The following is a 17500-nucleotide window of genomic DNA, read 5'->3' as shown; positions in this document are numbered from 1 at the left end:
CGACTGCATATTGGTTTGAGGCGGATATATTTGAAGCGTACAGCGTGCGTCAATCAAATTGTCATTATCACCTGCACCAATATTATCACTTCGTTTTGTGTTCAAGTCATTTTCATGACTCCACTTTTAATCACTATTGTACCCGTGACCTCATCATATTCCCGGTGCCTGGCTTTACAGCCGGAATCCCATTTTCATTAATATCTCATCATCATTGAACTGACGCGATTACTGCTTGATGACGATTTATGGCGCTGCTGACCTTTTTCCACAATTTTGGTGGAGGCGGGCTTCCTGTTTGGGGGACAGAATGCGCGATCGTCTGATCGAAGTTGTAGTAATACTATAGTGCTAAGGACAAGTATGAGGAGGGTGAATGCTCACGTATATATATATATATATATATATATATATATATATTATATATATATATATATATATCTAATAAAAGGAGCCCATAAAAACACAAAATTGTAGAGAGAAAAGTACTATATTTCAGAGACAGCAGTCTCTCGATATAGTATTTCTCTCTACATTTTTGGTGTTTTATGGCTCCTTTTTATTAGATGGAATTCTGTTGTTACAGAACATTTTTACCTGTCATATATATATATATATATATATATATATATATATATATATATATATATATATATATATATATATATATATATATATTATATATATATATATATATATATATATATCTATATATAATAACACACATACACACACACACACACAGGAAGGTTGGGACATCTGAAACGCCGTAGATTCAATCTAAACAGGATGGAGAAAAGCCAGCTTAGCATTACATATTTATTGTCCAAATTTTCGAGACTTTGGGTCTCATCATCAGGGCTGTATGTCATGTACATTTTACTGCCCTGATGATGCTACGCTGGCTCTTCTCCATCCTGTTTATATTATCTATATATACATAAGCGAATGCCAGAGGAGAATGATAGGCAGAAATCCAAGAGCTTTCGTATTTGCCAAGGCATTGTCAAGGAGCGAATGAAATAACAGTTGGAAAGGAAGTTATCAGGTCAACAAAAAGATCAAGAATACCGGATGGTTAATGGTCAAAAGGGTAAAAATCAAAGAGATAAGTATATATATACATGTGTGTGTCATTCCTAATGTGTTCGCACGCGGGGAACAAGCAAAAAAAAAAGTTAGCTTGCTGCGTAAGTCTATAGAATAGAGATCCACCTGAAGAGAGAGAGAGAGAGAGAGAGAGAGGAGATTGTTGGGTCTCGAAGTAAGCAATGAGTGCCCTAAGTAAATTCATGAATAGATATCGGCCGAGATATAAATTAAGAGAAATAATTTGGTAAGCGCGAGAGCGACGCTTCTCCAGGGAGCAGTAAACGTCAATCTTGTCGGTAAAGAGGCCTGGTTCAGTATCCAAATGAGGAAGGATGATTAAAGGACGTTTAATTTAACCATTTTGTGCCTCGCCTGATCTGAGTAGTGAATTAGGTGCCTGGCAATTTGCAAAATGGGGATGTTGGGGGTGGGGGTGGGTGGGGGAAGAGAATTGGAGATGTATGACGATCACGCATCCTCATTCTGAAATACTAGCTGAAGTAGTAGTAATTTGTAGGCACGTCCCCCAATCCACTAAAGGGAGAGGGTAACTAAATTCAAGGTTGATGGAGGGCGTTTGCGCGCGAAATTCAAGGTTGATGGATGGTGTTTGCGCGCGAAATTCAAGGTTGCTGGATGGTGTTTGCGCACGAAATTCATGGTTGATGGAGGGTGTTTGCGCGCGAAATTCAAGGTTGCTGGATGGTGTTTGCGCGCGAAATTCAAGGTTGATGGAGGGTGTTTGCGCGCGAAATTCAAGGTTGATAGATGGCGTTTGCGCGTGAAATTCAATGTTGATGGATGGCGTTTTGCGCGCGAAATTCAAGGTTGATAGATGGCGTTGGCTTGCGAAAGAAGTATATCATTGTTTTACCTGACCACTGAGCTGATTAACAGCTTTCCTAGAGCTGACCCGAAGGATTAGATATGTCTGCGTGGCTAGGAACCAATTTGTTACCTAGCAACGGGACCTACAGCTTATTGTGGGATCCGAACCACATTACATCGATAAATGAATTTCTATCACCAAAAACAAATTCCTCTGATTTCGCGTTGGCCGAGCCGAGAATCGAACTCGGACCACCAGATTGGTAGCCGAGCGCGAAGTCTACTCGTCCAACGGGAAACTGGCGCACGAAGTTCAAGGCTGCTGGAGGGCGTTTGCGCGCGAAATTCAAGGTTGATGGATGGCGTTTTGAGCGCGAAATTCGAGGTTGATGGATGGCGTTTTGCGCGCGAAATTCGAGGTTGATGGATGGCATTTTGCACGCGAAATTCAAGGATAATGGAGGGCGTTTGTGCGCGCACGAAAGTGCGCCGTTAGTGTGAACCAAGTATTTGATTAACCCTCCCCATATTTCCCCGAAGGGAATCAAGCGAGGTGAGAATCTGTTGTTCCTCGATTTTTTATTTACTTTCATTTATAGATCAACTCCGTTGACCTTCACAGATCCCGACGGGATTCTGTGTATTATTTAGCTCTCTAGTCCTGTATTAAAGTTGTAGTTATTGTCAGTATTGATCAAGAGGTCCTTTGATGTTGATCGCTTGGGTTTATTGATTCTCTATTATTGGGTCGTGTTACTCGGTTACGAACCGATTGCCTTAAAAAAAGTTGCCCAACCCCCATTTTGTTTTTAATCGTCGAAATATTCTTTTTGATATTTTTCAGTATGAAGGCCAAAGCTACATTTTCGAGATATATGTTACCATAGCTTCCGATTTCAAGATGAAGGACCTTAGAGTTTGAGAGATAAGAACGCTATACTTTATCTCCTAACAAATCAGATGAACCTCGTTAAAGTAGATTAAGGGAATAAGTCATTTCGTTTCGACGTGACATCTTTTCATCAGTTCGTGGAGCTTAATTAAACGATTTATTCACCAACTACATTTGAGGAAACGATTTAACTTTATGCAATAAGCTTATAAAATACACTTTGATTTTTGTGTTTATTCACCAAAAACATTTGAGGAAACGAATTATCTTTAAACAATAAGCTTTTAATACACTTAGATTTTTGTGTGTCATAGAATAGCTTTAGTCAGAATGCTAAAGTGTGTTCTGGTTTTGTGATTGAGCGCCTGCTCATTTATAGGCTTGATCACTGTTTATTTCTATAGGGTTGATCTCTGTTTATTTTTTTAACTGGACTTAACGTTTTCTGGCAAACTGATAAGTTTCCTGTGTAAATAATCTTCACAGATATATATGAATATGTTATGAAATTGGTTATATTTGTGGTTCCGTGTGCATTATATACACCCGCGTATATGTACATTGTACTGCACGAGAGAGAGAGAGAGAGAGAGAGAGAGAGAGAGAGAGAGAGAGAGAGAGAGAGTTTATGTTCACCCCACTTCGTTTTTTCTTTTCAGTTATGGCGGCACATATTTTAATGAAGTAATGCTCATTCATGCCCTACTTCTCTCTGGCTTTTATTTTTTAAAATCAATTTTCCATCTCAAATATATTTGCGATCAGCAGCAGTCGACTATTAGTAGATTCACATCACTCGTGCATCTGATGTCTAGGCCATTCCCTTAGGACGCTCCTGATTGGCTTTTGATAAGCAAATCACAGGGCTGGAAACTCTCAGTCTCTCTTGAGAGTTCACATAAGCAGGATGTATATTCCACCTCTCCTGAGGGATACGTCTTTCAAAAGTATCCCTCAGGATAGGTGTAACATAGGTCCTGCCTATGTGAACTCTCGAGAGAGACTGAGGAAAGTTTCCAGCCCTGTGATTGGCTTATCAACAGCCAATCAGGAGCGTCGTAAGGGACTGGCCTAGACATCCGATGCACGGGTTACGTGAATCTACTATAGTAACCAAGCTTACTAGATTTCAAGATAAAGCCGTGACATTTTTTGCTTGTCTGTAGAAGAAGTGAGCAGAGAGAGAGAGAGAGAGAGAGAGAGAGAGAGAGAGAGAGAGAGAGAGAGAGAGACTTAACATTATAGTTCCTCGACAACACTAATCCATCATCATTCTGCAAACTACGAAGTGAGAAGTATATTTACCTTTCTCTCTCTATCGTGATCATCCTAATGGGTCGCCTCGTCAATGTTCGCGTGATTAACTGAGTCACTTTCGTCATTTAGGTGATTGTCGTTACCCTTCCAAAATTATTTATTTACTTTTTACTTCTTTGTTCAGCCATTTGCAGGGGAGCCTAGCCTTCCACACTGGAAACATGGTGAGGTAGCAGGTGTGATTACACTGTTAATTGTTATGATTGCAAGTGCGTTTGCTGTTTCCCCAAAAGAGGAAATCGTCGAGTTATTTAACGTTGTAGTGGGAGTCTTCATACACAATTGCTTTTCGCGTCGGTGCTCGGCTGAGGGAATGGAGGTTCTAGGAGAAGTTGACACGTCGAATTTAATTTTTGGGAAGGATAGTGCTAAGGCTGTTATCTGAATGACAAAATTATCTTTGAAATTGAAGCCAGATGCTGATATGACAACTTACCCATCACGATTACGGTGTCACAGTTGGTGTCCGATTTTGTTTTTTTCGTTATTATTGTTTTGAAAGTGCATTTCAATGTCAGTGTGTGTATGTGTGTGTGTATGTGTGTCAATTGTATTTACGAAATTTTGCCTTTATGATTTTAAGTAAGAAAAGGTAATTTCGAGAGCAGTTCTGGAGGAAAGACAAAAGATAGAGAGACACAAAAATAAAACTCAGTCATGAAATGCCAGGTGCTCTTTCGATACTCGTAATTAATTAAGACTCGGGCAGCAGCAATATAATATCAAGTAGAAAAGAAATTAATTCCGAAAACGAGGAGCCATAAAAGTGTTAGCAGGCAGCGCCTCAAATCAAAAGAAGCACCTCAGTGGCGTGATCGGTATGGTCTTGGCCTGCCACCTCGGCGGCCTCGAGTTCGATTCTCTGGCATTCCACTGAGGGGTTAGAGATGTGTATTTCTGGTGATAGAAGGTCATTCTCGACGTGGTTCGGAAGTCACGTAAAAGCCGTTGGTCCCGTTGCTGAATAACCATACTGGTTCCATGCAACGTAAAAACACCATACAGACAAACAAACATAAATCAGATGACGACGTTAATGATGAATTAAACGTTCAGATAAGCAGCATCATCAGAGGATTCACGATGAGAAAAGCGTCTTTATATTAAGTATATATCAACCTCCAGAAAGGTTTATTGGTGAGAAACGCATCCCCCAGTAACTTGAGGACATATTATGACACCGTTTCATCTGAGGACAAGTCAAACTTCGTTGTCAGTGGTCACGGCAAACACCGACGCGGTTTCTTTTATGTAAACATTGCAAACTCCTACGTGACCATAACATTCTTTCGTGTCTGTGTTTACAGTCGTGGCGAGGTCACCCCACTCGAGTTGTTTTGATAAACGAGCCTCCTGGCGCCATCACGGTCACCAGTTCGCCGCCCAAGAGCAGGAGGACCAATAGGGTCACTAGGTGATAGGATTGTCGTTCCTTATTTTAGTAAATATATGAGGATTTTAAACGCTTTGTTGCTAATGTACAGAACATGCCTTGAGTTAACTTGCATTATTGTGCATCGTTTTTTTATATTCACACGCTAGCAGATACAAGCACACAACCATACACACACACACACACACACACACACATATATATAGATATATATATACATATATCATATATATATATATATATATATATATATATATATATATTATATATATATATATATATATATATATATATAATATATATATATATGTGTGTGTGTGTGTGTGTGTGTGTGTGTGTGTGTTTGTATTTATGAATAATTATAACATCACCATGATTTATATAAATTATTCGAGCCACAAATGTCCTTTGATCTAAATCGCTCTAATTCATATATATGTAAACCGAGGGGGAATTTTTTAGTTGGTCATAATTTCGTCCCCTCGTGGGTTCGAAACACCGCCCAGCGGACAGAGACGAAATCAGGACTTCAGTGATGTTTATCGATTCGGCTAACTCACACATACATACATGCATACATATCGATGCACGCGCGTATGTATATATGCATATAAATTAAAAGCGTAGTATATTTTAATTTTTCTTCCATTATGTCCTCCTCTGTCAGTATGGTAAAATGTTGTCATCACAGCTCTGCTATTCATGAGGTGGATCTGTGTGGGGTTGGGGAGCGGTTTCATATATTTTCCCTCATTACTTTGAAGGCCCATGTTTGACCTGCCAATATCCTAGTGTTTACCTCCTTCGCAGCGGCAGACGGTTTTAATGTGGGTCTTCTTGTATTTTCCCGCGGTGGCTCTGCATTTGCATTAGCGTTCTTTATTTAGTCTTGATCCACAGCGAGCTATAATGACCAAGAAACGGAATATGAGGATAACCTTCAGTCTGGCTGCGAGTAGTAAGTAAGTCGGCCATTGTGTTCAGGCAGCTAGCTGTGCTCGAATATGTAAGTAAGCTTTGAAAGCGAACCTAATTTTTCCCCTTAGTTATGCGTATCACTAATATCGGCACATATTTGATTTGAACAAATCGAAAAATAAATTAAACTTGACTTATAAAACTCCTCAGTGGCGTGGTCGGTATGATCTTGGCCTGCCACCTCGGTGGCCGCGAGTTCGATTTTCGGGCGATCCATTGAGGGGTCAGATATGTGTAGTACTTCTGGTGATAGAAGTTCACGAATCTCGACGTGGTTCGGAAGTCACGTAAAGCCGTTGGTCCCGTTGCTGAATAGTCACCGACTGGTTCCACGCAACGTAAAAACACCATACAAGCAAACAAAAAGATAAATAAAGGGACATCAGTTCATGAAGATATAATCATTTTACGTAGACAGTTTTCGCGTAGCCCATTATCGTGGAATGACAGCATTTCTTCAATGAGCTTCAGCATTTTCAACTTAAGGAAATATGCTCGTTGCATCCCAGCGGTTTCCTATTCTGAAAATTCCTAAACCACTATGTGGAGTGTGCTTCGAAAATCTGGGTCTCACATATTTACGTCTTTATAGTTATGTATAACATTAACCCAGTTTCTGGAAAGTTGGGTCGTTAAAAAAAAAGAAAGAAAAAAAAAAAAAAAAAAAAAAAAAGAATTGAAAGAGGGTAGTTCCAAAAACCAAATGGTCGATTGGCAGCCATTTTGTGGGTTATCTGTGAGATGGGCGGCTAATTATTTGGAAGGATGACGTGAAATGTACGTAGGATCAAAATTTGCGAAATCATAGACAAAAGGAACGATAGGTTTCTCATTTTTGAAGATGTGTTCCATATTTTTTAAACTTGAAGCTGGCCTTTTTGAAATACATGGGACATTCTGGATGTCATGGAAATGAGCATGTACTATTTTTTTGGAGTTTATTTTGGATTTTTTTTTTTCCATAAAATTTCCACGTCCATGAATAAGTTTTGAGTAATTGTTCTTTATATATTTACTATACTATAATGGGCGTTATGTCTGTCCGTCCGTCTGTCATTCAATCATAGCCAAACGGCTGGCTCGATGGGCATGAAACTTGGCAAAGTTATAGTGGGGACTCTTAAGATGGTTTATAACGGGGTTTCATCCTACCTCCCCCTCTAAAGGGGATGAGGGGGAGAAGGATTTACCTGAAACGGAGCTGGTTCTGCCAATGAAACGAGGCCCGCAGACTTAGTTACTTTACGAATTTATCATAGCTAATAGTTATAAAAAAAACTCGAGCGAGTCACTTATATGAAGCAGCAGATGAATATTCTTTTAGTAAGGATTGGTAAATTGTTAGTATTGAGAATGCCAAATATGAAGAGGAGCCTGTGATGCATTCGTAAAGCGGTGTAGCTAGCAAGTACTTTGTTTATCGGCGAGGCAAGATGGAATGGTTAATCCCCTACCGCATTGCATGGAGGACTGTATGTAATGGAAGAGAGGGCTGGCTATCTCGTGGGCGCTGACCGTTGCCATTGTTGTTGTGGTCGGCATCATTTAATTAATACCAGGTGCAGTTTAGATGCCAGTGCAACAGTTCATGATCATTGGCGAACAGTTTTAACTTTTATTTGAATGGAGAATGAACCGATTCAGAAAACAATAGCTGGTGTTTCACTTATTTCTCTTGTTAATTTTTTGTCGATTATTCATTCCTTTATTATTATTATTATTATCATTATTATTATTATTATTATTATTATTATTATTATTATTATTATTATCATCTCAATGAAGTGTTATGAAAATGTTTTAACTTTCTTTGAATGCAGAATGAAGCAATTTAGCAAACAATCGCTAGTGTTTCACTTATTTCTCGTGATAATTTTTGTCGATTAGTCATTCCTCTATTATTATTATTAAGGACACGATCAGGAAAGAATATATGCAGAGACTCAAGGCGATACTCAAGTCAAAACTCAACGCCGGAAATATGATAAAAGCCATAAACATATGGGCAGTGCCAGTAATCAGATGCAGCGCAGGAATAGTGGAATGGACGAAGGCAGAACTCCGCAGCATAGATCAGAAAACCAGGAAACATATGACAATACACAAAGCACTACACCCAAGAGCAAATACGGACAGACTGTACATAACACGAAAGAAAGGAGGGAGAGGACTACTAAGTATAGAGGACTGCGTCAACACCGAGAACAGAGCACTAGGGCAATATCTGAAAACCAGTGAAGACGAGTGGCTAAAGAGTGCATGGGAAGAAGACTAATAAAAAGTAGACGAAGACCCAGAAATATACAGAGACAGGAGAATGACAGACAGAACAGAGGACTGGCACAACAAACCAATGCACGGACAATACATGAGACAGACTAAAGAACTAGCCAGCGATGACACATGGCAATGGCTACAGAGGGGAGAGCTAAAGAAGGAAACTGAAGGAATGATAACAGCGGCACAAGATCAGGTCCTAAGAACCAGATATCTTCAAAGAACGATAGATGGAAATAACATCTCTCCCATATGTAGGAAGTGCAATACGAAAAATGAAACCATAAACCACATAGCAAGCGAATGCCCGGCACTTGCACAGAACCAGTACAAAAAGAGGCATGATTCAGTGGCAAAAGCCCTCCACTGGAGCCTGTGCAAGAAACATCAGCTACCTTGCAGTAATAAGTGGTAACGGGCACCAACCAGAAGGAGTTGATAGAAAACGATCAGGCAAGATCCTCTGGGGGACTATGGTATCAGGACGGAGGATAGGGTGATACGTGCAAACAGACCAGACGTGACGTTGATTGACAAAGTCAAGAAGAAAGTATCACTCATTGATGTCGCAATACCATGGGGACACCAGAGTTGAAGAGAAAGAGAGGGAAAAAAAATGGATAAGTATCAAGATCTGAAAATAGAAATAAGAAGGAATATGGGATATGCCAGTGGAAATCGTACCCATAATCATAGGAGCACTAGGCACGATCCCAAGATCCCTGAAAAGGAATCTAGAAAAACTAGAGGCTGAAGTAGCTCCGGGCCTCATGCAGAAGAGTGTGATCCTAGAAACGGCACACATAGTAAGAAAAATGATGGACTCCTAAGGAGGCAGGATGCAACCCGGAACCCCACACTATAAATACCACCCAGTCGAATGGAGGACTGATAGAGCAAAAAAAAAAAAAAAAAAAAAAAAAATAATAATTATTATTATTATTATTATTATTATTATTATTATTATTATTATTATTATCTCAATGAAAGCAAGTGGCGACTACCTTCCGATTTCGTATTTGCAAAATTCTTGAGAAAGTTCGGCCGAGGGAATGGCGGATTCTAAATGGGGGTTGCTTCGCATTCCACGTGAACCATAACTTTTTTTTTTTTTTTTTTTTTTTTTTTCCTTGTATGTCGGTGCAGATATTTATTTTCCTTTTATGTCAGTGCAAATATATACAGTTTTAGGATTTTTGAGAGCATTTGCTGTATCCTGAAGCCTTCGGTACGATCGCTGATTATTCCCAGAAACGGAACCATACCGTTCATGAATTATTATGGTGGATAGAGGAAGAATAACTGTTTTATAGCGGCTTACAATGAATGATAGAATTATTTTCCTGGCTTCACGGACTCATTTAAAACTAGACGCTCCTGAAACCTGCCGGTCTTTGGAAGCTTGGTTGCTTATTTTGTGCTAAAAGCTGACACTTAACATATATAGCTATTAAAAGTATCGAAAGTGATTCGGGTTTCTTCTTCCCTAATTTCTTTAACTATATTCAGAGTGCATAGTTGTGTGCATTACCTCTCTCTCTCTCTCTCTCTCTCTCTCTCTCTCTCTCTCTCTCTCTCTCTCTCTCTCTCTCTCAATCGAAAATGATTCGTAGTTTCTCTTCCATAATCATGTTAACTACATTATTATAGTGTATACTTGTGTACTTTACCACTCTCTCTCTCTCTCTCTCTCTCTCTCTCTCTCTGAGGGGATTCGCCGTCATCTTCCATAATCATGTTAACTATATCTATAGTGCATACTTGTGTACATTACCTCTCTCTCTCTCTCTCTCTCTCTCTCTCTCTCTCTCTCTCTCTCTCTCTGTCTGAAGGGATTCGCAGTTTATCTTCCAAAATCATGTTAACTATATCTATAGTGCATACTTGTGTACATTACCCCTCTGTGTGTGTGTGTGTGTGTGTGTGTGTGTGTGTGTGAAGGGATTCGCAGTTTATCTTCCATAATCATGTTAACTATATCTATAGTAGTACATACTTTTGTACATTAGTCCCCCCCCCCCCCCCCCCCCCTCTCTCTCTCTCTCTCTCTCTCTCTCTCTCTCTCTCTCTCTCTCGACTAAACTTCTCCTTTAAATGTCACTCGTCGTCTCTGAAGTTGTTGGGGACCAAAACTTCCAAAAGACGCGACTCAAAAGCTAAGCTACGAGACATTTTTCTAGAAGATACTGTTGTGGCTTGGAAGGGGGAATCGTCCGGCGTTTGCTGCTTCTACTGAAAAGTACTTCGTACTGTTGTCAAAGGCCGACCTGTAAACAATTTCACTTTTCTTCACTGACTGGGGATGAATTCTGTTGGCCAATTTGACAGTTCCCATTTAAACTGAAGCTGTTCATTCCTTTTATCATATATATATATATATATATATATATATATATATATATATATATCTATATATATATATTATATATTATATGTGTACGTATATATATATATATATACACATAAATATCTACATATCAACATATAATATATATATATATATGTATATAATATATATAATATGTATATACTACACATATACATACGATATATATATATATACATATATATAGATATGTTATGTATATTACATACACACACACTCCACACACACACACGCACACACACACACACACACATATATATATATATATATATATATATATATATGTATGTATGTATGATACATATATATATACGTATATATATATGTATGTATGTATATATATAATATGTATGTGTGTGTGTTAGTGTACGTATATATATACTTAGACACACACATATATGTATAACTGAATCACAAAAATATGGCACATGCTGATTGTACAAATAAAGGTAAACGAATCGAAGGAAATGTGAAACAACGCACGAATCTTGAATGGTGGCAACAGGTGTCGACTTCTGATGAAGTCTGTCGACATCTTGTACCTGCTGGAAATGTTTTAGCTTTGGAATTTATTTAAATTTATATAAAAAAAAAATCCACCTGGCCCAATCAGCAAAGGGCCTGGCCTTGGTCCCGATCGGTCTAAACTAGTATTTATGTCTGTTTAAAGAAAATGCTTTTTATGCCTCAGCTGTGAACTGGGTCAAGGTAGTTAGTCGTTTGTTGTTGGTTACAGTGAGTTTGTTGAGTGCCATGGGGCTAGCATCTTTATCCCAGGAGATTTAGTGAAAACTTGAAAATTGAAAATACCCAGACCATTTATCCCGAGGGAATATGAAGTTTTTCTAATACCAATCAATACCTATTCCGAGTTTTACATCGATTTTGACGTTTTACGTTGTGGTCACAATTGGAATTTTATATTTTTTTTGCAATTATTTATTAATTATCTTTTTGAATATAATCTTAAACGGAAATATATTGTTCATACCTTTCCAGATCATCATTATCATCTTTCTCTACAGGCTTGTCCCTATTTGGGATAGCTGTAATGGTTCTTCAACACATTTTTCCATCTCCTTCGGTCCAGTGCATCTTCCTCGCTCAATCCCAACTCCCTCATATATCTCTTCACACAGTCAGTCCATCGCAATTTTGGTCTACCTTTCCAGACCTCCTTGCGAAGGTTGGAAAAAATGATTTCACGTTTCGTCATGGAAATTCCGAAAACAAGATTAAGAAAAAAGTTGTCTTTCGAGTTTGTATAATTCTTTCAGCTTCCCCAGAGAAACGAGGAAAGTGGGCGACAATCTTCCTTTTTAGTTGTTTCTGCAATCACAATTAACAAGGAATTTGCTTGCAGCCTGATAAAAGAGAAGACGTCGCCCTTTGTAAGGAATGTTTCCGGAGCGTCACAATGGAAAGCGATTAAGTATATTTTGTCAATTGCTGCCGTTGGCATTGGCAGTTCCTTTGGTAAAAACGGTTTATGCACAAACACACACAAGCACCTCAGTAGCGTGGTTGGTACTGTCTTGGCCTGCTACCTCGGTAGTGGCCGCGAGTTCGATTCTCGTGCATTCCATTGAGGGGTCAGAGATGTGTATTTCTGGTGATAGAAGTTCACGAATCTCGACGTGGTTCGAAAGTCACGTAAAGCCTTTGGTCCCGTTGCTGAATAAACCACTGCGTTCCATGCAACGTAAAAACACCATACAAACACACACACACATATATATGTACGTATATATATATATATATATATATATATATATATATATATATATATATATATATATATATATATAGTTTATTTTTACATGTGTGTATGAATCTTCGTTGCCTCCTCTAACAGAGGTCATGATTCATGAAGTTGTTATATAGTCACTGCTATATATTCTTCCATGGACTTCTGAATTAAAAGTAAGTGGACTCCATCTGCAGAAAACTTCCAGAAGATGAGCGAAAAGATAATTAGCAGTGCGCGGAATCTCCCTTGCGAACATTCTCGTCTTTATTGCTTTGTTTCATGTCTTAAGTGCTTTATTAGTAAAAAAAAATATTTTTTTTCTTTATTGATAACTCCTTGGAACGGTAGATTGGAAAGGCTTTTTTTTTTTTTTGCCATGGTTCAGACTGTTAAGTGCTTTATAAGTAAATAAAAAGGACATTTTCTTTATTGATAACTCTTTGGAAGGGTAGATTGAAAAGGCCTTTTTTAATTTTTTGCCATGGTTCAGAGGGTTAAGTGCTTTAAAAGTAAATAAAAGAAACATTTTCTTTATTGATAACTCTTTGGAAGGGTAGATTGAAAAAGGGTAAAGTGCTTTATAAGTAGATAGAAAAAACGTTTTCTTTATTGATTACTCTTTGGAACGGTAGATTGAAAAGGCTTTTTTTTGCCATGGTTTAGACGGTTAAGTGCTTTATAAGTAAATAAAAAAAATTTTCTTTATTGATAACTCCTTGGAACGGTAGATTGAAAAGGCCTTTTATTTATTTATTTTTTTTTTGCCATGATTCAGACGGTTAAGTGCTTTATAAGTAAATAGAAGAAAACATTTACTTTATTGATAACTCTTTGGAACGGTAGATTGAAAAGGCCTTTTTTTTCGGCATGGCTCAGACGGCGAATAAATGTTTTTTTTTACACTCTATAAATTCCTCGCTCCAGTTTTCTGTGAGAAATGGAGGCCAGGAATGAGGGTGACAGAATAACTGAAATTGATGATGCCCGTAATGCGATTTGTATTCGTAACTGTCAGTTTACTTAACCCGAAAAGAGTTTGGCGGAATGGCAGAGGTAATGAGAAAGATATATCATGGTTATTGACGCGTTACGCTCAAACAGTTCGTTCAGTAAGTGGTCTCGTCCCCGCCGCCGCCCCCCCCCCATCGCCGCCCCCCCCCCCCCCCCGCCCACCAAACAAAATTAGGACTATTTTTTTCTTTGATTGTGAGGAATATGAAATATTGTGACCGTAAAAGCAATAAGTCAGATTAATCATGGTTTTCGGCAATACATGCAAATACGTACTATATATATATATATATATATATATATATATATATATATATATATATATATATATATATCTATATATATATATATATATATATATATATATAACCGAATACCACAGGAAAATGATAGTCAGACATCCAAGCGCTTTCGTCTTTACTAAGACATTGTCAAGGAACAAATGAAATACAATTGGAGAGAAAGTTTTCAGGTAAATAACAGATCAAAAATACCAGATGGTTAATTATCAAAAGGATAAAAGTTAAAGAGATAATCCAGGATTATCGGATATCACACGGTCACAAACCAAAACGTAGATTTAACCCTAACAGAAACTTCAAGTATCCGTACAGTCCAAACATGTAAAAACTGAATATATTAATTTCGATGCTTATATTTATCTACAACTTTTTCCATAATACAGTGCATCAGTTTAAATAAACAAGACTTTAAATTTTAGAACATTTCCATTATTTGACTTGATGAAACAAGATTCAATATTCCTTTTAACTGTGTCATTACACGGGATTGTGGCTCTTGTTTGACTCCAGTTAATAGGATGATCTAAATCTCTCATATGTACGAATAATGCATTCGGTATTTGCCCAGTTTTCACAAAATATTGGTGCTGTTTGAGACTCTCTGAAAGAGATTTACCGGTCTGTCCGTAATAGACTTTATCACACTTTTTGCAAGGATTTTCATATATGCAACCTGGAAGATCTTAGTAAAGACGAAAGCGCTTGGATTTCTGACTATCATTTTCCTGTGGTATTCGCTTATTAATTGAAGTCACGTGCATCTACTGTGATTTTTTAAGCATATATATATATATATATATATATATATATATTATATATATATATATATATATATATATATATATATAACAGTCAATTCTCATCATGGCCGACGAGCCCAAAAATGCTCAAATATTAGCGGTAATGAAACTAGTGGATTTAGAGTCAAGTATTCACTGTCTTATCTGACGTTTATATATATATATATATATATATATATATATATATATATTATATATATATGTATGTATGTATGTATGTATGTATGTATGTATGTATGTATGTAGTATGTATGTATGTATGTATGTATGTATGTATGTATTATGTATATAATATAATATATATAATATATATGTGTGTATATATATATGTATATATATAAATATATATATATATATATATATATATATTATATATATATATATGTATATATATATATATATATATATATATATATATATATATATATATATATATATATATATTATACAGTTGGCATGGTTCTTACTGCTTTCGTCCAATAGAAGATTTTCAGATAAGACAGAAATTAGTTTAACTCTAAGTCTACTAGTTTCATTACTGCTAATACTTGCGTATTTTTGGGCTCGTCGCCCATGATGATAGCTGCTGTTGAAAGTTTGATGGTTCCTTTAATGGAAGATTAAAAAAGCGCACAGGAGCCTGAAAATGTTGAGCAAAATATCAATTACTTCACAAATATGATTTGCTGTTCTGAAACTGAAGTTCCTTCAGATTTTCAGATTTTTTCTATTTTTTCTTTTGGAAAATGCGCCAGTCTATCCATAGAATTTGATCTATAATTGCTTGCTTAACAAACACAAGTCAAAGTTGTTTTATTTTAATTTTAGTTTGTGTGTACGCATGTTGAATGTGAACTTGAGGAAATGTAGACCATTCTACAAGAAACTGCATTACTCTATGTTATATGGTTTCTGAGCAATAAATACTTGTAATGGTACTGGGACTTTATGGACACCCTGTACAACGTTAAAGCAACAGGGAATTGCTGTTTGTGTGTCTGCTATTCAGCAATGAAAAACATCATTGAGAAATTTATAGGTTTCGACGGTAATAAATTCTCTCTCTCTCTCTCTCTCTCTCTCTCTCTCTCTCTCTCTCTCTCTACAAAAACGGCATTGCTCTATCTTATATGGTTTCCGAGCAATAAATACTAGTAATGGTACTGAGACTTTATGGACACCCTGTATTTCGGCGCACCGGGAGAAAAATAGGGACGAACGATGCAATAATGTTCTTCACCCAATAGACTGGTGACTTTGTATATAAATTAGTGGTCCGTCTCATGTCAGGAGACGAAGCAAAGCGTTATGAATTGTGCCGCCGTGTTTCTTCCCCTCATCATCCGGGAAATTAATTGCTTATGTGATCAAAGACTCTTCCGAAAAATTTTTTGGAGCCCGGGAGGAAATTATGGTCTATTTTCCATGCGGTCGCTTTGATCTTTTTTTGGGGAGATATCGGAACAACTCCTCTCTCTCTTGTCTGGGGGTTGTCGAACGCAGGAATCCTCTTTCTTCCGTGTCTGAATACTTCTGTGACCTCTCTCTCTCTCTCTCTCTCTCTCTCTCTCTCTCTCTCTCTCTCTTTTAATTAAAAGGTTAGAGGATATCTTTCCTTCTTTTCATCCCAGTTTCTTCGAATCTGGCCTTGAAGTAGGCCTAAGGTTTGCTGTTACAGAGCCCGTTGCATTTAAGAAAATTGCTGAAATGACTGACTGGGAGATAAAGGCATATAAAATCGTCGACAATACACTTCGACTTTTTTTTTTCTATTATATCAATTCTTCGTTTAAGGAAAACTCTTGCGGTTTTTACTATTATCAGGTGAAGCGCTAGTTTTCAATTTCCAACCCTGATAATTTGATGTATTGTGACGTCAGTGATGGTGAGACCGAATATAATAATAATAATAATAATAATAATAATAATAATAATAATAATAATAATAATAATAATAATAATAATAATAATAATAATAATAATAATAATAATAATAATAATAATTCAAAGAAAACTCATAATCACATGAGTCAATGAAATTGAAAAGTAAATCCACAAAGTCAAACAGACATACTGTTGTGGATTTACTTTTCCAATTAATATTAATAACAAAAACAATGAATAATAGTAATACAAGCCCAAGTGTACATCATCGTAAAAGAACATGAAAAATTAAAAGATTTGGTGGAGGACGCTTCCAATCTTCTAAGGTTGGAGACATGTAATAGTGATGAAACTTTCATACAAGCTCAAATGTACATCATCGTAAGAGAATATGAAAAACTAAAAGATTTGGTGGAGGACGCTTCCAATCTTCTAAGGTTGGAGACATGTAATAGTGACGAATCTTTTACCCATAGCCAGTATTCAGTATGGACTTTCGTCTAACAAGTGATGGTCGTAGTGGAAAAGACAATGCAGCAACCGCTACCACATTCTTGCATGGTCTCCGTTTGCGAAAAATTGAGATTTAT

General features: G+C 37.1%; 1 protein-coding gene across 3 annotated transcripts in view; it reads left to right on the top strand.

Moving 5' to 3' along the window:
• LOC135217000 (spondin-1-like) overlaps nt 1-17500 on the top strand; it is a 958013-nt gene that overhangs the window by 135703 nt on the left and 804810 nt on the right. The window lies entirely within an intron of this gene.

The sequence above is a fragment of the Macrobrachium nipponense genome, chromosome 7, assembly GCF_015104395.2.
Source record: "Macrobrachium nipponense isolate FS-2020 chromosome 7, ASM1510439v2, whole genome shotgun sequence".
NCBI lineage: Eukaryota > Metazoa > Arthropoda > Malacostraca > Decapoda > Palaemonidae > Macrobrachium > Macrobrachium nipponense.
The sequence above is the reverse complement of the archived record's forward strand: the minus strand, read 5'-3'. Positions and strand labels throughout refer to the sequence as shown.